The 25,256-nt window shown below is 43.9% G+C and overlaps 1 protein-coding gene across 1 annotated transcript in view; it reads left to right on the top strand.

The window, feature by feature from the left end:
• The first annotated feature begins 217 nt into the window (after positions 1–217).
• Positions 218–25,256, top strand: part of ZBTB39 (zinc finger and BTB domain containing 39) — a 27,831-nt gene continuing 2,792 nt past the window's right edge. Inside the window, 1 exon segment of the mRNA XM_082245661.1 lies at positions 218–335. The gene's annotated coding sequence lies outside the window, so the exon portion shown is untranslated.

The following is a 25,256-nucleotide window of genomic DNA, read 5'->3' as shown; positions in this document are numbered from 1 at the left end:
TACCATCCTAAATCTTATAAATACTACTCCATCCTAAATCTTATAAATACTACTCCATCCTTACCATCCCAAGTCTTATAAATACTACTCCATCCTTACGATCACAAGTCTTACAGCAGTGTATACAACTCCATTGTTCCCATTCCTAATCCTCTTTATACTACTTGATCCTCCGACCCCCAGGTGGCGCTGTTATAGCCTTGGGGGTTATACGAAGTGCGATAATGTCGCTCTTCTTCTGGACGGGGTCGCTCTCGTCATCTTGTACGGAGGCCGGAGCTGCTGAGCTGCCTTTGTGTACTCTGCCGGTGAGGAACCGAAGAGACTCCGTTAAGGTGAGCGTTATATTTCGGTGCGGAGTTGGTCTCGGCGCCGTAATGTAAGGAAGGGAGGAGGATAGTGTGTAGTGAGAGGCCTCCCCGGGATGTGAGGATGATTGTATGGGAAGCACAGAGGAGAGGGCACCCTGTTTACACTGATGCAGAGTTGGCCGTAGGCCCGGGCACCTGCCCTCCCAGCGCTGTATTCCACGGAGGGGGCGGCCGGTGTGTGCAGTGCTGAAAGGCTGCTCAGTGCTAACATACATAGAGCAAAGCGAATATAAGAAATGCTGTAACCCATGGCAACCAATCAGAATTCAGCTTTTCACTGATCTCCCCTCAGCAGGCTGATGTCTGATTGGTTGCTGCACACTTCTTCCAATGATTGAAAATAGGGGCATTGTACATTTCAGTGATCAGTGTGATGGAGGCTTTGTTCAGCTCTGTGTTCTGAAAGATGTTTAGGTTTTATAGACCTGAGGGGTGCTCATTTACGTCTCCTGGACATGGAACACCGGAACTGCTCGCCGCAGGAAAACTGCTTTAAAAAACGCACCTAAAGCTGCATATTGCACACACATTCAGGTGCATCAAGTCTTAATGCATTCCATTGATCAGAATATTAAAGTGGTTTTAAAGCCCTAAGATTTTTCACCTTTAATTTGTTGTAAAGGCAGAAGGTTTTTTAGCTTAAAGCGGAGTTACACCCAAAAGTGGAACTTCTGCTTCTATGCTCCCCCCCCCCCCCCTCCTTCTGGTGCCACATTTGGCACCTTTCAGGGGGGAGGGGGAAATGGGTACCTGTTTTTGACCCCCCCCCCCCCACTTCTGGTAGGCAGCGCCACGGCGTTGTCCCTCGGAAGTTCGACCGCCCTTTCCTCTGCCACCGGGCCAATTACAGAGCGCAGCACGTTTCGCGCAGTAGGGAACCAGCTGTGAAGCTGTAAGATTTTACTGCCAGGTTCCCCCTACCTTGAAGGGCAGCGGCAGCACCCGAGAGCCGATACAAAAACTGGCTTTCGGGTGCTGACATCGCAAGAACCCCGGACAGGTAAGTTCTAATATTTGAAAGTCAGCAGCTACAGTATTTGTTTGACATTTAATTTTTTCATGGGGGGTGGAACTCCTCTTTAATGCATTAAAGCGGAGTTCCACCCTAAATTTATACTTGCCTCCATCTTCTCGCTCCGGGTCACCTGAAAAACAAATGGATAATCACATTTTTTTTTTTTTTTTTTTTACTTACCTCGTATAGAAGAAAATATACTTAGCTTACTTCCTTCTTCCTCCCCTCGGCGGCCACGGCGATTCGTCACTTCCTGGCTTTGCAATGATTCCTGGGAGCAGAACGTCATCGCTCTCAGGAATCAATGCGCCTGCACCGGCCCGACGTCAGTTCCGGGGCGCGCACGTCATTCCCTTCTAAACAGCTTCTGGGCATGCCGCGCGCACGCACCGGAAGTGACGGCGGGGCCGGTGCAGTGCATCGTGGGAGCGAAGAAGACGGAAGAGGGCGCAGAAGAGGATCGCGCTGGCTTCAAGCTGCCCACACCTGAGATGGCAGCATTGGACAAGACTTTTTCAAGGTAAGTATTTCTCCTAAAAGGTAAGTGCAACCCGGGACAGATCAGAGGCTAGCCATTGTGCTACATTGTGCTACATTGTGCTACATAAATTTAGGCGTGTTTAGTGTTTTTTCTGCTCTTCAGCTTCTCTCCTGAGCGCAACTTTGGTGTGCAAAAGGATGGGCATATTGGCTTACATAGAGGTGCTTTTATAGGCTGAAAAAAAAAAACTAACAAACAAACCACCAAATGCATGTAACGGCGGAATTTTTTAAACCGGTAGTAAAGTCCATTTTGTGGTTTTTACCTACAGGTAGGCCTATAATGCGGCTTACCTGTAGGTAAAATGAATATCTCCTAAATGGGCACACTGGATATAGCCAGTGATGTTGTCTGCGCATGCGTTCTGAAGGTCTGGCATACCGTGGCAGCTTCTAATCTCTGCTAAAAGCCTATGCATCCATTGACCTGCCCCCTCCTCCTATTCTTCGATGAAAGGCTATGCTTTCTGGGATATGTGACATACAGTGTGTGCGTCATTCCCAAAGTCGAGTGACTTGCATGGGGAGGCGGGGTGGACTTTCAATAAAAAAAAATTCAGGATCTTCCTCGGTAGGTTGAAGGTCCACTTTAACCACTTGCCGACTGCCTAACGCCGATCTACGTCGGTAGTCAGCCCCTCACAGGCAAAGTGACGTAGGGCTACGTCACTAGCTTGTGAGGGTCTAGGGAGCGAGCGCGCGCCCCCGGAGGCGCGCTCCCGCGTGGTCACGGACCCCCCCCCCGCGCATTTGACCGGCGGACCCGATGTCCGCCGGTCACTCGGCGATCGGCGGGGGAGAGGGAGAATGTCAGGCAGCTTGTGTAAACAAGCCACCTGTCATTCTCCTTGCTGTTAAGACACTGATCACTCGGATCTAGTATGTAGATCCGTTGATCAGTGTCCTTACAGCTGAAGCCACAGCCAATCACAGTAGAAAGCACGCCCCTAGGGATACACACAGCCCCTCCCTCCCAAATGAAGTTAACCCCTTCACTACCAGTGTATTTTTACAGTAACAGTGCATATATATAGCACTGATTACTGTAGAAATGTCACTGGTAACCCCAAAAGTGTCAAAAATGTCAGTCAAGGGTCCGATCTGTCCGCCCCAATGTCGCAGTACCGCAAAAAAAATCGCAGATCGCCGCCATTACACGTTAAAAAAAAAAAAACAACAAAAATGACAAAAATCTTTCCCTTTGTTAGTAAACGCGATAACTTTTGCACAAACCAATCAAAATACGCTTTTTGCGATTTTTTTTTTTACCAAACATAGGTAGCATAAAACAAATTGGCCGAAAAAGTTAAAAAATTTTGATTTTTACATTTTTTTTTTTGGAGGAATTTCATATAAAAAAATGTGAAAAATATTGCTATTTTTGCAAAATTGACGCTCTTTTTTTTGTTTATAGCGCGTGATCAAAAAATCGCACAGGTGATCAAATACCACCAAAAGAAAGCTCTGTTTGTGGGAAAAAAAGGACGCCAAATTCGTTTAGGTACAGCGTCGCACGACCGCGCAATTGTCCGTTAAAGTCACGCAGTGCCGAATCGCAAAATACCCCCTGGTCGGAATGGGGGTAAAATCTTCCGGGGCTTAAGTGGTTAAGCTCAGTTTGCATGAAGCCTGTAGTGCAACTAAGTTCCACTCTTACATGCTCTGAGCAGATGAGACCCGCAATGTCACCTACCTGCCTTGCTCACAGCAATCTCCGGACTGTAAACAGAGTAACATGTTCGGCTTACAGCAACCTGTGTGCTGAAATGAAAAGCTCCTGCGCAAGAGTGGCGTCATCCTGCGTAAGCCAATGAAAATGGCTGAAAACCGGCACACAGGAGAAGATGTTGGCGAGGACTGGTGAAAAGGTGAGTATCATTCATTGATAATGGCACCCCAAAGATGGCAATGCACAATATTTGTGTGAAGCTTAGAAAGGTACATGAGCGTCTTTACTGTGCATAGGCGAGCTCTTTGAAATTAATGTGTAACGCAACGACGCACAAGAATAGGCTCAATGTCTGGCATTCCAAATCATAATGCGAATAGGGCCTTAAGTAGAATTAAAGACAAAACTTTAATTTTTTTTGGATAGAGTAAGGAGGGGGAGTTGTAACCCCTGCAAGGCCCTTTCACAGGGGAGATTTGATCAGGTCCGCCTGTCAGAGTTTTTCCGATGGACTTGATCTAAAGGTCCATGCATTCCTATATAAAGACGGATGTAATTGGACCTATGTACGTTTTTTTTTTTTTTTTTTTTTATCTCAAATAACATTTTATTAAATGAACAGTTTAAAAATTGTGCCAGTAGTACAGTCTCCCGCTCAGTCAAAATACAATACAACATACAGATTTAAAAGCCTAAAAGTATTCCATCCATAGAAACATAGTAAATCATAACCATTAACAGATACACGACTTGCATGAATATTCCCATAACCCCACACCCCATTTCCCAAGGGTAACTTCTAAAACCAATTCATAATTACCATCTACCAATGACCAGCAGGACCATAGTCAAGTCCACTGGTGCTAGACCAGATGTGTCTAACCAAGGTGCCCATTGTTTATTGAATTTATCATAGCAGCCTCTGTGCTGAAAAATATATTTTTGTAATTGGAGGGTATCCCGCATTTGAACTAACCATTCCTTTGAGATAGGGGAGTTTGCAGAGATCCAATGGCAAATTATTACCTTCCGGGCTTGAAATACCGCCCTCGCTATGGCCAGCCTGGGTGCATCCTCTATCTGTAGGTCACTCAGAATTCCCAGCACACAGATTTTTGGATCCTTGGGTATATGTACCTGAAAGACATTTGCAATGGTAGCAGTGACCTCTTTCCAATATCTATGCAGCTTTGGGCAGCGCCACATAAGGTGAGTCAAGTTTCCCCGGTCTCCATTACATCTGGAGCATGTAGGGCTTCCCTTCCCATGTGGAATAACCTCACTGGGGTGTAGTGGACCCTTAATAGTAAATCTAGCTGTGACAGACTCTGTGCCACATTCAGGGAGCACTGCTTGACTGCCAGGAGATCCTCCTCCAAAGAATCTACATCCCCTTTCTGTTTGGATACCACACTCATGGGATGCTCCTTTAGGAAATTGTTTAATAGCATTGAGTAACACTGGGAGATGAAACCTCTGTACGAAACAACCTTGTACATGTAATTGAATATCAGAGCGGGGCGATTGTACCCACAAATCGGGCCCACCTTGCATTTTCACTATTAAGATTTTCATCTTAATAAGGTTAGTCCGCTCAACCAGAGACATTTTAACTCTATCCCTAAATTTGGCAAGCAGGGGGGGTCAGATTTAGGGTTATATAGTCCAAAGGTCGAGGTGTGACCTGAATACCGAGATATTTAATTTGAGAGGAAATGGGTATGTTAGCTGTAACCTGTGATGTAACCTCCAGGAGCATCAGGGAGGACTTTGATCAGTTTATGTGCCAAACTCCGAGATTACCAACATTGTTTCTTCAAGAGAGGTTGTATCACCCAACATGAGCATGGTATCATCTGCATATAACATTATTTTTTCTTGTACCTGTTCATATTTAAACCCGCAAATCTTTGCATTGGACCTAATGAGGGCAGCCATAGGCTCAATAGCCAGCGCAAACAAGAGCGGTGACAGGGGGCAGCCCTGTCTTGTTCCCCTGTGGAGATCGAAGCTGGCCGACATCCTGCTTGCTTCCCTAATGGTCCCTTTGGGGTATAATAAAGTAATTGAATCCATGAGATAAACCCTTCGCCAAAGCCAAATTTACGCATTACTGACCACAAGTACTTCCATTCAATGCTGTCAAAGGCCCTTATGAGCATCAAGCAACAGCAACAATCTGTCACCCACATTATCCCCATTATTAATTGATGTAGATTTTTGTGGCATAAAGCCCGCCTGATCATCATGTATGATAGACGCAATAACCTTGTTTAGTCGCAGGGCCAATGCCTTTGCGAGTATCTTAATGTCGCTCTGTAAAAGCAAAATGGGCCTGTAGGTCCCTGAATCCAGTGGATCCTTCCTAGGTTTCGGCAACAGGATAATATTGGCCCTGGTCATACTCTGAGGAAGGCAACCACTGGCCCTGGCTTCATTAAACACCTGTATCAATTTAGGTAAGATCTCATCCCTAAAGGTCTTGTACACCTCTATTGGCAACCCATTATATCCAGGGTCCTTCGAGTTAGGGAACAGACTAGTCGCCCCCCCCTCAACTCCTCCTCTGGTGCATCTAACATGTCTCGGTCCACCGAAGAAAGCAATGGCAAAGGGACAGCGTCCAAATATCCTACCAGTTTGTCCTCTGAGTAGGATTGTTTTGAGAGGTAATGGGTGGAATAATAATTGACCAGTTCAGTCATGATCAGCTCTTGAGTGGTAACTGTCTTTCCATCACGATCTCCCAAAGCACTAATACCCAGGGAGGACCGGTGGGGGTGAGCAAGCTTAGCTAGTAGGCGACCTGTCTGCTCCCCTTCCTCGAAGAATGCCAACCTGTTAAAGAAGTGCTTTTTCTCTGCAGCTGAAGTGGTTATGTGGGATAATGCCTCCTGAGCCACCAGCCACCCCTCCCTATTCGATTCTGTTGGATCATCAATAATTTTGTTTCAAGGTCACACACTAGTCTTTCCAACCTTTCCCCTTGAGCCGATGTTGCCCTTTTAACGCCTGGATTTCCGATATGAAGCGGCCCCCGCAAGAAGGCCTTGAAAGTATCCCAAACAGCCCCCATACACGGGTGAACAGCATGAACCGCCAGAACTCGGATATTGCCTCACTGATGCCAGAGCGTGCAGGTATAAGGTTTAACCAAAAGCCATTAGGCTTCCAAGGGGCCTTCAGCAGCCCAGGCGGTGATTGAACCTCCACGCACACCAGCATCTGGGAGTGATCAGAAATTCTCTGGGTGGTATATGCAATGTCGCTCACATGTCTGACTGCCTGGGAGTTACATAGACCTAAGTCTAACCTAGACAAGGATATATGTGTATTGAAGAAGCAGGAAAACACTTGCTCCCCCCGGATGCATGCCCCTCCAAGGATCAACCCACTCCAGTTCCTTAGAAAGCTTCAAGAGGGCCGTGCGGCGAACACCCTGGCCTACAGGAACAGGGGGATGTCTATCCAATATTGGATCTAGCCAGCAGTTAAAATCTCCCATAATAAACAGTGGTAACTCCAGGCAGTGTAATTGATACGCTAGTAAGGTTTTGAGGCTCTCATTGTATGGGGATGGTATATACAGTGCCTTGCGAAAGTATTCGGCCCCCTTGAACTTTGCGACCTTTAGCCACATTTCAGGCTTCAAACATAAAGATATAAAAGTGTATTTTTTTGTGAAGAATCAACAAGTGGGACACAATCGTGAAGTGGAACAAAATGTATTGGATATTTCAAACTTTTTTAACAAATAAAAAAACTGAAAAATTGGGCGTGCAAAATTATTCAGCCCCCTTAAGTTAATACTTTGTAGCGCCACCTTTTGCTGCGATTACAGCTGTAAGTCGCTTGGGGTATGTCTCTATCAGTTTTGCACATCGAGAGACTGAAATTTTTGCCCATTCCTCCTTGCAAAACAGCTCGAGCTCAGTGAGGTTGGATGGAGAGCGTTTGTGAACAGCAGTTTTCAGTTCTTTCCACAGATTCTCGATTGGATTCAGGTCTGGACTTTGACCTGGCCATTCTAACACCTGTATATGTTTATTTGTGAACCATTCCATTGTAGATTTTGCTTTATGTTTTGGATCATTGTCTTGTTGGAAGACAAATCTCCGTCCCAGTCTCAGGTCTTTTGCAGACTCCATCAGGTTTTCTTCCAGAATGGTCCTGTATTTGGCTCCATCCATCTTCCCATCAATTTTAACCATCTTCCCTGTCCCTGCTGAAGAAAATCAGGCCCAAACCATGATGCTGCCACCACCATGTTTGACAGTGGGGATGGTGTGTTCAGGGTGATGAGCTGTGTTGCTTTTATGCCAAACATAACGTTTTGCATTGTTGCCAAAAAGTTCAATTTTGGTTTCATCTGACCAGAGCACCTTCTTCCACATGTTTGGTGTGTCTCCCAGGTGGCTTGTGGCAAACTTTAAACTACACTTTTTATGGATATCTTTAAGCAATGGCTTTCTTCTTGCCACTCTTCCATAAAGGCCAGATTTGTGCAGTATACGACTGATTGTTGTCCTATGGACAGAGTCTCCCACCTCAGCTGTAGATCTCTGCAGTTCATCCAGAGTGATCACTCCCATTTCAATATTATCGCTTGCACATTGCTCCTTGGGATGTTTAAAGCTTGGAAAACATGTTTGTATCCAAATCCGGCTTTAAACTTCTCCACAACAGTATCTCGGATCTGCCTGGTGTGTTCCTTGATCTTCATGATGCTCTCTGCGCTTTAAACGGACCTCTGAGACTATCACAGTGCAGGTGCATTTTATACGGAGACTTGATTACACACAGGTGGATTCTATTTATCATCATTAGTCATTTAGGTCAACATTGGATCATTAAGAGATCCTCACTGAACTTCTGGAGAGAGTTTGCTGCACTGAAAGTAAAGGGGCTGAATAATTTTGCACGCACAATTTTTCAGTTTGAAATATCCAATAAATTTCGTTCCACTTCATGATTGTGTCCCACTTGTTAATTCTTCACAAATAATTAGTTTATATCTTTGAAGCCTGAAATGTGGCAAAAGGTCGCAAAGTTCAAGGGGGCCGAATACTTTCGCAAGGCACTGTAGATAAATGCTAGAATACAACGTAGAGAATATATGCAGCATATCAAAAACGCAAATCTACCTTTTTGGTATCAACAGAACTTTCCAGCTCTTGGTAGTCTATGGAGTTGTGTATCAAACACCCATACCCCTCAAATATACAGTGTGAGTGGAATGGTACGCTCTACCAACCCAGGCAAAATCAAGACATGAGAGAGTCTCTGGTGAGGTGCGTCTCTTGTAGTGTACAAATCACAGGTAGATGCCTCCGAAGTAAAGTGTGTAATATAGTGCTTTTTAGGGCATCATGTAGACCCCCTAATGTTCCACGAAACTATAGTTACTGTAGACATGACAGAGAAGGGGCTAGGCATGTTGCATGACCTGTGTACGTTTACATCCACCACTAAAAAAAAAAGAAATATGAAGGACCAACGCATCATCTTCTGTTTTGGGCAGACAGGATCGGAGACAGCCGGATGTTATCGGACAGTAGAGTCTGTTTATTCCCGGCTGCCCGTAGAGCAGAGTGGGGTGTTTCCATGTTCGCTCTACATAACCTGAGCGAACATGGACTTGTCTGCCTCCTCCCTGTATGGAAGGTGCCCATGTGAAAGGGCCGTTGGGGAGATTTTCCTTCTTTTCCTATCCCATTGCCAAAACAGGAAGGGAGAAACCATATCTCCAAAGTGAGGGAATCTTAGGGTGTCACCAGAACTAGTGCCTCCATTGGAAGATTTCCTCTCTATTAGTCTTCTGATAACTGAAAGTTTGGAACTTTCTTTCACTTTTCCTTTCAGTGATAATGGTAAACAGGACGAATAGATAGCGTGAATCTTGCAAATGTGGGCACAGGCAGCAGTAAACACCTTACAGGTATTCAAATCTCTCCCCATTAAGGGAAGACCCCTGTCACTGCACTCCCAGGGCCCTTCCACACAGGCATCATCTGTTCAGTCACATTATTTGCTAAGAAAAGCTGATGAATAATTGTACAGCTTAGATAAGTTTTCACATTTGTCTTTAGTTCAGTTTGCGTCTATTTTTATTAGTTGCTGATAGAACTGCACAATCGTTAAAAAAAAAAAAAAAAAAAAAAAAAAATCTCCATTTAACCCCTCTCACAATCTTAATTCGGCATTTCCATGATTCAAACAGTGCAGAGCCATTCTCTGCTCACTCACAGCTGTCAAAAAAATAATAAAAAAGCCCCCGACAAATGTTTATCAACATTGCTAAGCTGGGAGATAACTATAAACATGTTTTACAATGTGTAATTTCATTCTTTTAGCCCCCGTTCACACTAAGGCGACCTGTAAGGTTTTGTGCTAGAATTATTGCTATCGCGCTAGCGTTCGCGGTGGTACCTGTAAACGGTTTGAATGCCTTTTACACTTGTGGGCGCAACTCGGGGATGCTTCTGCTTGCAAGCACATGGGGACGGGGGTGCTTTAAATTGTGTGTGTGTGTGTGTGTGTGTGTGTGTGTGTGTGTGTATGTATGTATGTGTGTGTGTGTGTGTGTGTGTGTGTGTATATATATATATTTACACTATCCCTTCTTTTTTTCTTTTCCTTCATCACTTTAATTCCTATTACGAGGAATGTAAAGATCCCTTGTAACAGGACCTGGGCATGACAGGTCTTTATGGAGAGATCTAGGGTCTAGAAGTCCTGGAAAGCCTGAGATCCAAAAAAAAAAGTGATCTCAGCCTTTCTAGGTAAAAAGATGGCATAGTTTACACCTGTCTAGGCCGGAAGTGACGTCATGTCACGCCTGGTCTCTAAAGGTCATAGAGATTGCCGGGGACCATCTGGTCCGTGGTATTCTCTATGGTAAACGGCTGCTGCCAGCCGATCGCACGGGCCAGCCAGAGGGAGCGGGGGGGGGGGGGGGGGGTCAGTGGCTATGCAGAAGAAAAAAAAAAAAAAAGATAGGCATCCTTAAGATTCAATCTCTCAAAGTCTAGGATGCCGTTAGACGTCCTTAGGCGGAAAGTGGTTAAATGCAGATGACCAGATTCATGCATTTTACTTATAAATAATCCTCTCTTCTTGTAGAGCTCCTTCGAACCACAGCACATGTAGTAGCAGACTGTATTTGTGCATTGCCCTGTGCTGCCAGTCATTCCCTAAATGCCCAGTTCAACTTTTAAAAAAAAAAAAATGATAAATGCACATCTTTTTGCGGATACAAAAAAGATAAATACACATTTTTTTTTTTTTTTTTTTTTTTTGTAAAGCATTGCACCCTTGATGAGCAGGTCACGGGCAATCTCAGGCTCCTGCAGACTGTTATTATAGCTGTCTGCCTGTACCTACGGGCAGAAAGTTACAGAATGGCAGTAAATCATTGAACTACTACTAGATCTCTCACTGACGCCCTCCTAGTTCTTTTGAGAACTACAAGCTGTCAGCTGCAATGGTTAATGGTAGTTGTGGTTGTCTCATTCACAGAGCTCTGTAAATGAATGATGTGGTTGGGGGACGAAGCCCCGCACGGCTGTGCTTTTTTAGAAAATCTGGCAGTGTGTGCAGGGATAAAATTTCCTGCCTGCTGTCACAACGCTGACTGGGGGGGGATGGTTGCAGAAATTGCTGATTTAGTAACATGTTATACCCTAAATATAGGTATAACATGTAATAAAAGGTGAACTTATCCTTCAAAATGGGCCTTCAATGTAAAATCAAAGTTTGGGGCATTGTATTTATCCCCTTTTAACCACTTAGGTTGTGGAAGATTTTACCCCCTTCATGACCAGACCATTGTTTGCTATTCGACAAAATTTATATCCCTTTTTTTTTTTTCCTCAAAACGTCTTTCAGGACAGCACATGAGATGAATTTCTCCTCACGCAGAAAAAAAACACACACCCACCATGGACTTTAAATTGGAGGCCTCTCCCTACAGTCCTCAGTTATTGTGTTTCCTCTGGCCAGGTAGGAAAACACAGGGACTGTTGGGGCTACCAGAGAGGTTCCCTTTTTTGCAGGAGGGGCTTCCAGGCAGTGTCCCAGGTGAGGAGGGCCTGTTTCTAGCTCCTCTCTCCCCTTTTAGTGCTCGGGTAAAGCCAGTATTGACTGACAAGCTGCAGCCCCTCATGTCTCCTGGTGGCGGCCATGTTTTTGGTGTCCAGCAGCTTCTGGGTATGCCCATGATGTCATTTCCGGGTGGGGGCAAAGCTTCCTGCCAGACGTGTGGCATCATTTCTGGCTGCTGGACGCAGGGGTGGGGGGCTAGGACCCAGCCAGTGCCTATTTCTGCACTGTGGTGTTCCAGGATGCTGGGACCAAGAGACACAGCCACACTAATCGCTGCAGGTTCTGCAGTGGAGGAGACTGGAACGACTGCGGTTCCCAGGACAGGCCGTGGCAACTGCAAAGCCCAGGTAGGAGAAGGGATTTCTATGGGCTGTGTTTATGCTGCTGTTTTTTCTGTGTTCACTCCCCCTGGTGGCTGAATGTCTTTCTGTTCACTGGATCCTGTGTGTAAAGGGTCAGTGCACAATGTGATGTGGAATTTGGTTCTGGGTGCTAGCTGCACTGGTGTTTGCTGTGGTACTTTGTCTGTCAGTAGCTGAATTGGTTGTTTTTTTCTATTGTCTCTTAAGCTAAGAGCAGTGAAAAGGAATATAGTAGCAAGAGGAGATGTCCTTCATGCAAGAGAAAGTTGTCAGAGTTATGGAAAAAGCTTTTATGCAAGAATTGTCTCTTCTTTAGTGAGAAAAGAAGCGGCTGCAGCACCTAATGATTTTTTGGCTTCTGTGAAGGCTGAGTGGAGTGCGACTGTACAGTATTTTAGAGATTTGTTGGGGTCTTCATCCCAGAGTGCTTCTGAGCCCACAGCCACACCACAGTCAGCTTCTTTTAGATGCAGGGTCAGGGATTCCTTCAGCATAGCTTGCCATCTCTCCACCGTGATCTGAAGGGGATACTGAAGATGATGGGGAAGAGATTGAAGATGCTTTAGCATCAAAATATAAATTTTAAATTTTCGCTAGAAGAAGTAGACTTTCAAAGCGATTTATATCACCTTATGCATTAAGGAGGAGTAAAAGGATCTCTCACTTCATGATAAAGTGTACCTGGGGCTCAGCGAGATAAAAGGTAGATGTTTTCCTGTCCATTCAGCTATCTCTGACATGGTAAACAAGGAATGGCAGGATCCAGAAATGAAATAAAAAAAAAAAAAACAAAAAACAAAAAAAAAAAAACTTTTTTGAGATCTCACCAGAGGCGGTTCCTGTTTGAGGAAGATTCCTCATTGGTTTGGAACAAAATGCCTAAGTTGGATGTTGCTGTCTCAAAAACCACAGACTTTGCTTTTGAGGACCTGGGAAGTCTAAAGGAAGCAATGGATAAAAGGATGGATGACTGCACGCTTAGCTGCCTTGTCTAATTCGGCAAGAAGGGCCTTTTGGCTGGAAACCTGGCAGGGGAACCTAGCCTCCGAGGTGAGACTATGCAGAATCCTGTTTTCGGATCTTCACTTTGGGCCAGACTTGGAATCCATCTTGACGCGCACGGCAGACAGGAAAAAGTATTTTCTTGTTAGAAAGAAGAAAAAAATGCCAAAGTGTTTTTTCATCCCCAGAGGAATTTGCAGAAAGGTGACAAGTCTCAGGGTAAAAGGAAAGTTGGGGGGGGGGGGGGGGTCACAGAAAGCAAGAGGAAAGGGAGGAGTCCTTTTCAGTATGCCTCTGCAGCCCCAGAAGTCTCAATGACTTGCCGCTTCCAGTGGAAAGAAGACTACAGGATTTCCTTAACAGTGGGAGAAAATAAAGGACAGCCTTTATATCCGCAATCTTGTCAGTAAGGGGTATGAAATAGAATTTGCAGAGGCTTCGCCAATGAATTTTGTGACAGATATTCCAAAAAATCTGGTAAATGCTCTTGCAATGAAGTACCTGGTTCAGGATCTGATACTTCGAGGACTGTTTGTACTGGTCCTTGCAGAAGAAGAGTGAAGGGGTTTTATTCCCATATATTTCTGGTGGGAAAGCCATCAGGAAAATATTGCTTAATCCTCAGCCTGAAGCCCTTAAACAGTGCGGATGGACTCAGTCTTTTCTGTCAGAAATCTGCTATTTCCAGACTGTTACATGGCATTGGTCGACTTAAGGGATGCCTATCTCCACACCCCAATCTGAGCACTGCCAAAGGTTTTTGAGACTGGTCTTGAGTTTAGGGCAACATTTCCAGCACCTGTGGTCTAGGTCTTTGCCATTTTCTTCCTGTCCTCCTCTCCCCGCATTTTCACAAAGGTGATGGCGCAGGCCTGTTTGATTGGGGGCCCTTGGAACCCAGCTTACCTTAGAGAGGTTGAGAAATCCTTCTCTTAACTCCCTAGGCCCCTCTTATGTGTAATTCACCCTGTGTCTATTAGGGGCACAGGGTGACCAAGGAAATGGGACATCTACTTAATGGACACTGAGAATATGATTTGGATTACTTCAAATGGGACAGTAATATTTATCAACCATATACTGCAAGAAATATATGAAGAAGTAATCCCACTTTACACTGTGAGACCTATAGCCTGTAGTCTGCGGCTCCTAAATAATCAAAACATTGCTTAAATGTGGATTATATGTACTTCAATGTAGGAGCCAGACAGTCTGCTACTGGAGTCACCTGCTATTGTCTGTTTAATAAGGTGTTCTGTGTTTATACTTGGGATAATGTGTAATGTATTTTGTTTTAGCCTTGTTGCAGTGCTGAGTTAATTATAACATTGTCTAGCTGTGGATTCCCATTCACCTTTTTGTTTCTGTCCCGATGGCTAGGAAATTAGTTCAGGTTAATTATATTTCTGTACACAATTTCATCTGCATATGATAATGTAATCAGGCACCTGACCTGTTGGGGTATATATTCGGTGTGAGTCTGTTCAATAAAGGCTTATACAAGCTATTCATAGCTAGTTTTTTATGGGGGCGGCTAGAATATCTGATATGCATGTTCAACACTGACGGAAGCACACAAGCACATTGTGGGGTTGCAGTTCCGTTACAAGGCCTTAGCTCTCTTAAGGCTCAGAGGCATCATGGTAATCCCATACCTAGACTATCTTTTGTTTCTGGCAAGCGCTGAGAGGAAGGAGGAGGAAGGATCTACAGGGGGCCCCGATCATCTGAAGAGCTTGGGCTGGATCATAAATGTGCAAAAATCCAATCTGACCCCATCCAAGAAAGTCCTATTTCTGGGGTTTTGAATTTGTTTGGCGGAACAGAGGATTTTCTTACCAGAAGAGAAAATGCAAAAGATTTGGACTGCCCTGACTCTACTGCAGAGCAATTGGCAGGTGTCAATTAGGTTCCTGATGTCTGCTCTTGGCTTACTAAATGCCTTCATCCCAGTGGGCAAGAATACACTTCAGGCCCCTGCAACAATTCATCCTGAAAGTGTGGAATGGGGACTTGGCCTCACTGGACATCAAGATGACAGTGCCTACCAGGGTAAAAAGTTCTCTCTGGTGGTGGAAGAAGCAAGAGATTCTCTCAAGCAGACTGGCTTGGTCTTTTTCAGTAGGAAAGATCCTCACCATGTAGATACAAGGATAGATAGGAGACAGGTCTGGGTTTTTCTTTGGGCTTACCCTATGCAGCCATATACATTTTCCTGCTGAGGGGTAAGTGCGACCTCTAGTGGTTGTTGGGAACGCAGCATCTCATACTCACCACCACTATCACCATATTCACCTGAACTATATCTATTTGGAACCCATTACCATCAGTGAACACTTTTATCTCACCCACTTTTTTCCCACCATTATTATCTATTTTTATTGGGTTCAACAGCTTCATATGCACATCACCTATAGGCTTGTGACGGTATCAGATTTTCATGCTGCGATTAATTGATTAAGGTTTTGCCACGGTATACGGTATTATCACGGTATTCTATTATTAAATTTAAATTATTAAATTTCCACCTCACTTCAATTTCATTGCTGAATTTAGGGGCTTTGGTTCACTTATGCACATTATTATATAGTCAGTCAGTACAGACTCTGTGAACCAGGCCTAAAATAGGTCATCAAGCAGTGTCTGGCCTAACTGGTGATAACTGGTCCTGGCGCTCGGCTCCGATCCGATGGCCTGGTCATTAAGAGGGCAAATCCTTGTGGTCAAGAAGTGGTTAAACCTGAAGGAGGTGTTGTTTATAAATGACTTTACTATTGCTTTAGGCCTGGTTCACATGTATGCGGGTTGGTGGTTCACATGTATGCGGGTTGGCGGCCCACATTTGCACAGGCATAGCAGCCCATTGATTTGAACGGGCTGCTATGCCCTAATTTTCCGCAGAAAAAAGGTGCATGCAGCATTTTTTTAAAATTCAGTGGCCTTGAAATCCATCCTGCTTTTGCACCATGCGACTAACCTGCAGTTCCTGCTCTGGCAAGCTTTCTGCATTTTTTGTAGACACTGCTTGATGGCTATATAATAATGTAATGTGGGCTGCTATGCGTGTGTGTGTGTATATATATATATATATATATATATTTATTAGAGCTGCACGATTCTGGCCAAAATGAGAATCACGATTTTTTAGCTTGGAATAAAGATCACGATTCTCTGTGTAACAAAAAAAAAAATTGGGATAACTTTACTGTTATGTTTTTTTTTTTTTTTTTTTTATTCATTAAAGTCTAATCATTGCGTTTGAAAGACTGCTGCGCAAATACAGTGTGACATAAAATATTACAACAATCGCCATTTTATTCTGTAGGGTCTCTGCTAAAAAAATATATAAAATGTTTGGTGGTTCTAAGTACTTTTCTAGCAAAAAAAAAAGTGTCAGAAAAAGATCCAGTCTTTAAGAGGTTAAACTTCCTTTCTCCCTGGCAGAGGGAAGGAAAAGATACAAATGTAATCATTTTTGTTTATAGTTAGGAGACTTAATGCTGAAAGGTGTTAGCTGAGTGAGTGAATGAGTCATCCAGCTCACTGAAATGTATCAATTCACAAGTCAGGCAGACTTGACAGAGAAACTCGGTATTTTAAAAATGCCACAATAACAATACCGTGGCTATGCAATACCGCGATATATCGAATTACCGAAAACCGGCATATGTCTAATCACCTATATTTATTAATATCTGTACTATATCATATCTTGTCACAATATTAAATTTCTGCACCAGCTCACTTGTGTTTTTAATATTTGGCCAGTTTTTATACATTTTATACATTTATATGAGCACTATTTCTAAGCACTTATTTATTGTTGCACTTACACATTATTTCTGGTCTGTATAGAACCGCACTTGGTTTATTTTATTTACTAAAGGTAGCGCCGTTTCTAACTATTTTTCCCCTTCACTCACTACGTCTGACCCCTTACTATTAGAGGTTGGTTGGTGGCTGCAACCTAAATACAGAAATACCTTTTACCTCTGAGTTTCAAATCCATAGCGCTGGTTTCCCCTTCTTTGATACCTACATATCAACATTACCTTCCTCCCCAGCGAACACCACGTGAAGGGAGGAGGTAGGTGGAGCATGCAGCAGTCGGCGCGGAGGAGAATGAGATCCTCCTACACTCTGCATTCTGGGTCCCTCTCCCCCGGGACGTCACTGGTCTAGCAAGCTGTAAATCACAATGAAGGCATAGGCATCGGATCGTGGCGGACAGGGAAGTTAATAGCTCACTTTTTGCACGGATCAGCGGCCATACATTTTCGGCATATTTAACCCCCTATCGGCCGAAATGAGAGAGTTGCATTTTCGGCCGAAATTTCGGTGCATCCCCAGTTTTGTCCTAACCCTTTAGGGGAAAAGGAAAGAGGTTTTAATTTTTTTGGATGTGAGAATCCTTTTACGCTATTTAGAAATAACTAAAGAATTCAGGAGTTCTGAATCTTTTTTTTTTTTTTTTTTTTTTGGGACCAAAAAAGGACAGAGGATCAATTGCCAGATGGTTAAGCATGGCAATTGACTCAGCTTTACTTGTCTCGTTTCACCGTTTGGTGTTCATACTCATTCTACCAGAGCTCTAGCAGCCACATAGGCAAAGAAGGCCGGTGCCACCCCAGAACAAATTTGTAAAGCGGTGACGTAGTCAAGCATGTTTTTCCTAAGCCATTGCAGACTGGATTTATTATCTGCTGGGGAGCAGGCCTTTGGCAGAAAGGTTTTGCAAGCTGTAGTCCTGCCCTGATGGGGTAAGTTCTCATTTATCCTTGTGCGCTGTCCTGAAAGACGTTTTGAGAAAATTCAAGTTAGTCTTACCGGTAACTTGTTTTCTAGTAGTCTTTCAGGACCACATTAATTGCCCACCCCGATATGATATTGTTTATGCTGTTGGGCGTATGTTTTTCAAATGGGCCGGAGGTACCATTCGACAACTGGGGACTGTGGGGAGAGGCCTCCAATTTTAAAGTCTATGGTGGGTGTGTGTGTAACTGTGTGAGAAGGAGAGGAGCTACGTTTTCTCATGTGCTGTCCTGAAAAACTACTAGAAAACAAGTTACTGGTAAGCCTAACTTGAATTTTTCACAAAAATCGCTTTTTTCTGGTGGTATTTGATCACCGCAAGTTTTTTTTATTTATTATATAAACCAAAAAAGACTGAACATTTTAAAAATGCACTATTTTCTCTTTATAAAACATGCAATAAAAAATTTAAGTCACATTTCTTTAATTTAGGCCAAAATGTATTTTGCTACTTGTCTTTGGTAAAAAAAAAATCTCAAGTGTATATTGTGTAGGAAAGTTATAGTATCCACAAACTATGGTGTATATATTTGAAAATCCTGATGTTTTGATGGCCGATTTTAATTTCTTGAGGCCTGTAAAGCAGAGCTCCACCCAAAAGAGGACGCTCCGCTTGTTTGCTTCTCTCTACCTGCTTTCACCTTTTCGGGGAGGGGGAGCAGGTACTGGTTTTCGACTTCATCCTTATAAGGAATGGCAGCAGCACCCGAGAGTCGATTGAAAAATTGGCTGGGGTGCTGACATAGTGGGATCCCTGGACAGGTAAGTGTCCTAATATTAAAATCAGCAGCTACACTATTTGTAGCTACTGACTTTTAATTTTCGGTTGGGGTTGGGGGGGGGGGGGGGCTGGAGACTTGCTTTAAAATGCCAGGACAATTCAAATACCTCCCAAATTACCCTTTTTGGAAAGTAGACAGTCTGAGGGAACCCCAGAGCAAAGCCACGGAAGGCGGCGGGTGGGGGGGGGGGCGCCCCCTTCCGCTCACCCGGGTAACGATCGAGCGGCTCCCTAGCCGCATCGGTCATTACCGACGGAAAGCCGACCGTCGGCTTCAAACCACGGTACCGAAATGGTGTCTCTAGCTAGAGACATCATCCCGGTATACTACCACAAAGTTACCCGACGTACCGTTACGTTGATATGCGGTAAGTGGTTAATGAGGGTACATACATATCACAACAGTTTTTATATAAATCATTCCTATGCCGAATGTGTTTGCTTTACTCCATACTGTGTTGGACACACTTTACTAGAACATATAATAAATAAAACCACAGAAAATAAAAACAAAATTAAAATAACCTTAAAATAAAATAAAGTGGATTAGTAAAATGAGGGGGAATTCACCCATAGATATAAAAAAATAAAAATCCCTATATTGGGGTACATAATTGTTGCCTAAGCTCAGAAGAAGAAAAACAAATGTTTTTATTGTGTAGATTAAGTGGTTCTATAAGAATATGGATGTGAAAAAATAATTAATACCTACTCCCCAACAGGTCTATTTATATAGACGAATGTTTCTTACATGCTAGTAGATCTGAAAATGTCGCTATATTTACTCTCCTGCACTGAGGGATAAGTCTCAACGTGGTGTCAAACTCCTATCTTGGCATATTACTGCATGTGGATAATGTGCTCCTCGCTGCCCTCAAGACTGGTGAAGTCGGATTTAACGAAGTATAAGGAACAAAGCAGGCGCGTGGGCCTAGCACATTTTATTAAATTATAAAAAACAGAGGTGACTACTCCCAAACCAATGCTTGCATCATAGCTTAGACATAACATCTGCTTAAGTCCACATATGTAAATTCACAATGCTCGTAGACACATTGGCTAACGCGTTTCAAGGTTACCCTGTTCTTCAGAGCCTGATAAGGACACCCCTTGGACTGACTGCCTAGAGCACTTTCGTCACCCGCTGTCACTGGCAGAGAAGGGGTTAACCCAGGGGCGATCAAAGGGTTTTGTGAGCCTAGGGGGTGTTTTCTAACTGTGGGGGGGGGATGGGCTTGTGAAATCAACAGACGTGTAAATAGGAGGAACACACTGGAAAGGAAGGGGTTAACCCAGGGGCAATCAAAGGGTTATATGTGAGCCTAACGGAGGGGGGGGGGGTAGTTTTGTGAAATCAACACAGACATGTGTTCCTAAATGGGAGGAACACAGGAGCTGTGTTGATAGCCGAGAGAACAACTGTTGTAAACACAGCAGACCGCTGTTCTCTTCATTGGGAGCGATTTGCGGGTGGCCGGCGGTAATCGCAGCCGCCAGCCCTGTGGATCAGCTTCCCCGCTGGCAAGTGGCGCGCGCCCCCAGGATCGCTCCTGCGAACCACCAACAGGTACAGCAATTTCACGGGGCTGGTTGGCAAGTGGTTAAAAACCACGTTTCTAGGTATTGTTTGTGGTTGCTTGAATTCATGGGTAGAGATATTTTTTTCCATTATATATCCGGGCTTTGCTATACAGTGGTTTAACAGAGAAGTATTGAAATTAATCTAATTTTTATTTTATTCATACTTGCCTAGGTGGATGCAGCATTGCTCCGATTCTGCATCTGTCCCCAGCCAGCGCTAAGGCTGAGAACTAAGCAATCAAACACTACTGTTCACTCTGTTCTCAGCGCCCCCTGAGCAGAGAGCTAGTGACTGTCAGTCAGACATTTCTGGCCTTATTCAGACAGCAGGGGACAGAGTCTTGTCTCTCCAACCTTTCCCTCCTCTTCAGTCAGTCTTAAAATTTGCCTTAGAGCCAGTCAGTGTAAGAGAAGGAGGTGCCGGCTAAGGAAGAATCTATGCTTTTCTGAAGTGTCAAATCAGGCTATGCCTGCTTTAGACATTTCCTCTAAGCTGAAAGATGCTACACTTATTCAAGCTGTAAACTCTTGTGTTGGAACAGCTAGCGTCTGCTTACCCAAAGGTATCATCATGGGATCTCTAAAAGTTCCTATACCCGTTAAGACTTTCCTGGTCCGCTCAGTGGTTTAGCCAGTACGTAGACTGCCTCACCGCTGAAGAATTTTGCTCCTCCCAAATGTTTTGCCCAGCAATATCCTTTTGCCTAATGTTTCCATAAGAAATGGGCATTTTTTTGCGGTGGATAGAACCATTTCTTATCTAGACCCTCCTGTGTTTAAAGATCTGTTAAAGATAGTGGCCCTCCTTAAAGCTGTCTATGCCTGGGTTGCTCTGCTATGCAACCTGGGTTTGTGACTATGGCAGTCTGTTAGACCATTGATGCGGGTCATGGTTTTTGAAGCAGTGCCATACACCCAGTTTTACAATAGACGGTTGCAATACACTTTCAGGCCATGTGGGACAAACTGACTGCCGTTGGACTGCCCAATCCATCAAACCCCCAAGGACAGAATCTCTAGCGTGGTGGATTTCCAACCCCATGCTGGCGTTAGGGAAGCCCTTTGATATCCATTGTGAAAATCTTCCACAGCTGTGCATGAGTCTGTTGGGTTATAGAGAAATTTAAAACGCATTGTTAGTGAAAGGGCTTGGTTGTTGATTTCCTGGGAAATCATTTTCTTTAACTAAAACTAATACAACTGAGGTTCCTATTAAATACCGAAGACTGCTATTGTCATACTGCTGGTAATGAATATGTTACATACATTACCAGCAGTATGATGATAGGAACCTCCACTTGTATCTGCTTTAGTTAAAGAAAATTATTTTCCAGGAAATGGACTTTGGCAATAACATACAGTGGGTACGGAAAGTATTCAGACCCCCTTAAATTTTTCACTCTTTGTTATATTGCAGCCATTTGCTAAAATCATTATAGCACCCCATACTGACAGAAAAACACAGAATTGTTGACATTGTTGCAGATTAATTAAAAAAGAAAAACTGAAATATCACATGGTCCTAAGTATTCAAACCCTTTGCTCAGTATTTAGTAGAAGCCCCCTTTTGATCTAATACAGCCAGGAGTCTTTTTGGGAAAGATGCAACAAGTCTTACCTGGATTTGGGGATCCTCTGCCATTCCTCCTTGCAGATCCTCTCCAGTTCTGTCAGGTTGGATGGTAAACGTTGGTGGACAGCCATTTTTAGGTCTCTCCAGAGATGCTCAATTGGGTTTAAGTCAGGGCTCTGGCTGGGCCATTCAAGAACAGTCACGGAGTTGTTGTGAAGCCACTCCTTCGTTATTTTAGCTGTGTGCTTGGGGTCATTGTCTTGTTGGAAGGTAAACCTTCGGCCCAGTCTGAGGTCCAGAGCACTCTGGAGAAGGTTTTTGTCCAGGATATCCCTGTACTTGGCCGCATTCATCTTTCCCTCGATTGCAACCAGTCGTCCTGTCCCTGCAGCTGAAAAACACCCCACAGCATGATGCTGCCACCACCATGCTTCACTGTTGGGACTGTATTGGACAGGTGATGAGCAGTGCCTGGTTTTCTCCACACATACCGCTTAGAATTAAGGCCAAAAAGTTCTATTTTGGTCTCATCAGACCAGAGAATCTTATTTCTCACCATCTTGGAGTCCTGCGGGCTTTCATGTGTCTTACACTGAGGAGAGGCTTCCGTCGGGCCACTCTGCCATAAAGCCCCGACTGGTGGAGGGCTGCAGTGATGGTTGACTTTCTACAACTTTCTCCCATCTCCTGACTGCATCTCTGGAGCTCAGCCACAGTGATCTTTGGGTTCTTCTTTACCTCTCTCACCAAGGCTCTTCTCCCCCGATAGCTCAGTTTGGCCGGACGGCCAGCTCTAGGAAGGGTTCTGGTCGTCCCAAACGTCTTCCATTTGAGGATTATGGAGGCCACTGTGCTCTTAGGAACCTTAAGTGCAGCAGAAATCTTTTTGTAACCTTGGCCAGATCTGTGCCTTGCTCATATTCTGTCTCGGAGCTCTTCAGGCAGTTCCTTTGACCTCCATGATTCTCATTTTGCTCTGACATGCATTGTGATCTGGAAGGTCTTGTATAGACAGGTGTGTGGCTTTCCTAATCAAGTCCAATCAGTATAATCAAACACAGCTGGACTCAAATGAAGGTGTAGAACCATCTCAGGGATGATCAGAAGAAATGGAAAGCACCTGAGCTAAATATGAGTGTCACAGCAAAGGGTCTGAATACTTAGGACCATGTGATATTTCAGTTTTTCTTTTTTAATCTGCAGCAATGTCAACAATTCTGTTTTTCTGTCAGTATGGGGTGCTATGTGTACATTCATGAGGAAGAAGAATGAACTTAAATGATTTTAGCAAATGGCTGCAATATAACAGAGTGAAAAATTTAAGGGGGTCTGAATACTTTCCGTACCCACTGTATATTACAGTGGTGATCAAAAGTTTGGGCACCCAGGTAAAAATGTGTATTAATGTGCATAAAGAAGCCAAGGAAAGATGGAAAAATCTCCAAAAGGCATCAAATTATAGATTAGACATTCTTATAATATTTCAACAAAAGCTAGATTTTATTTCCATCATTTACACTTTCAAAATAACCGAAAACCAAAAAATGGTGTCTGCAAAAGTTTGGGCACCCTGCAGAGTTAATATCTTGTACTGCCTCCTTTGGCGAGTATCGCAGCTTGTAAACGCTTTTTGTAGCCAGCCAAGAGTCTTTCAATTCTTGTTTGAGGTATCTTTGCCCATTCTTCCTTACAAAAGTCTTCGTTCTTTGAGATTTCTGGGCTGTCTGTCACACACTACTCTTTTAAGGTCTATCCCAGTGGTTCTCAATTCCGGTCCTCGGGACCCACTAACAGGCCAGATTTTAAGTATTACCTTGGGGGATGCAGACTAGAATACCACAATCACTGAGCAGCAAATGAGATCACCTGTGATGTAATTTAGTTATCTCGCAAACCTGGCCTGTTGGTGGGTCCCGAGGACCGGAGTTGAGAACCACTGGTCTATCCATAGATTTTCAATTATGTTGAGGTCAGGAGATTGTGAAGGCCATGGCAAAACATTCAGTTTACGCCTCTTGATGTAATACCCCGTGGATTTCGAGGTGTGTTTAGGATCATTATCCATTTGTAGAAGCTATCCTCTCTAACTTCCGCCCTTTCACAGATGGCATCAAGTTACCATCCAAAATTTGCTGAAATTTTATTGAATCCATTTTTCCTTCTACTCGTGAGATGTTCCCTGTGCCACTGGCTGCAATACAACCCCAAAGCATGATTGATCCACCCCCATGCTTAACAGTTGGACAGAGGTTCTTTTTATTAAATTCTGTGCCCCTTCTCCAAACGTACCCTTGATCATTCCGGCCAAGAAGTTCAATTTTAACCTCATCGGTCCACAGAACTTGTTTCCATGCATCAGGCTTGTCTATATGTTCATTTGCAAAATTCAAATGCTGATTTTTGTGCTGAGGACGTAGAAGAGGTTTTCTTCTGATGACTCTTCCATGAAGACCATATTGTACAAGTATCTCTTTATAGTGGAATAGTGTACCACAACTCGTGTCTGCCAGATCTTTCTGGAGGGATCGTGCAGTCAAACGTGGGTTTTAAATTGTTTTTCTCACAATCCTGCGAGCTGTTCTGTCTGATATTTTTCTTGGTTTTCCAGATCTTGCTTTAACTTCCACTGTTCCTGATGACTGCCATTTCTTAATTACATTCCGAACAGAGGATATTGACATCTGAAAACGCTTTGCTATCTTCTTATAGCCTTCTCCAGCTTTGTGAGTGTCAACTATTTTCAGTTTCAGTTTTCTAGACAAATGCTTAGAAGATCCCATGGTGCTGATTGTTGGGGCAAGGTCAGATGAGTCTGGGCATTTAAAACCTTTGAGATTGACATCACCTGGTCTTCCCAGACCATGATTGAGAACAATCCATGACACTGGCAGGTCTCAGCCTTGCAAAGGGGGCAGTGCATGCTATAAATTCTGCAGGGTGCCCAAACTTTTGCAGACACCATTTTTTTGTTTTCTTTTTTGCTTTACTTTTGTTGACATAAGAATGTCTAATCTGTAATTTGATGCCTTTTGGACATTTCTCCATCTTTCCTTGGCTTCTTTATGCACATTAATACAAATTTCTCTGTCGCTCATTGACAGACGTAGTCCTCCTTGATTAATATCAACTCGGGTTATACTGCCCTCTACAGGAGTAGGACTAGACAGGAAAGAAAACGTTCTGGCCACACCCTAGGGGCAGTCCCAGAGGGTATATCCTCTCACTTCCTGCTACAGCAAATCAGTTTTTTTTCTGTCTAGTTAGGAGTAAGGACCTAGATTCCTTGCTAGGATCTTCGGTCCTGGCAGGATTTTTTTAGAAATACTTTTTTAGACAGCTTTTTTTCTCCAGTGTTCCTGTGAGATCTTCAAGCAAGTACGCTGAAACTGGGCGACGGGCTGGATGTTGAGATCCAGTGGTCACCCCAGTTCAGCCTACGAGCGCGTG

Source organism: Pelophylax lessonae (assembly GCF_965119305.1).
Source record: "Pelophylax lessonae genome assembly, chromosome: 2".
Lineage (NCBI taxonomy): Eukaryota > Metazoa > Chordata > Amphibia > Anura > Ranidae > Pelophylax > Pelophylax lessonae.
This window is presented reverse-complemented; position numbering and strand designations above follow the sequence as displayed.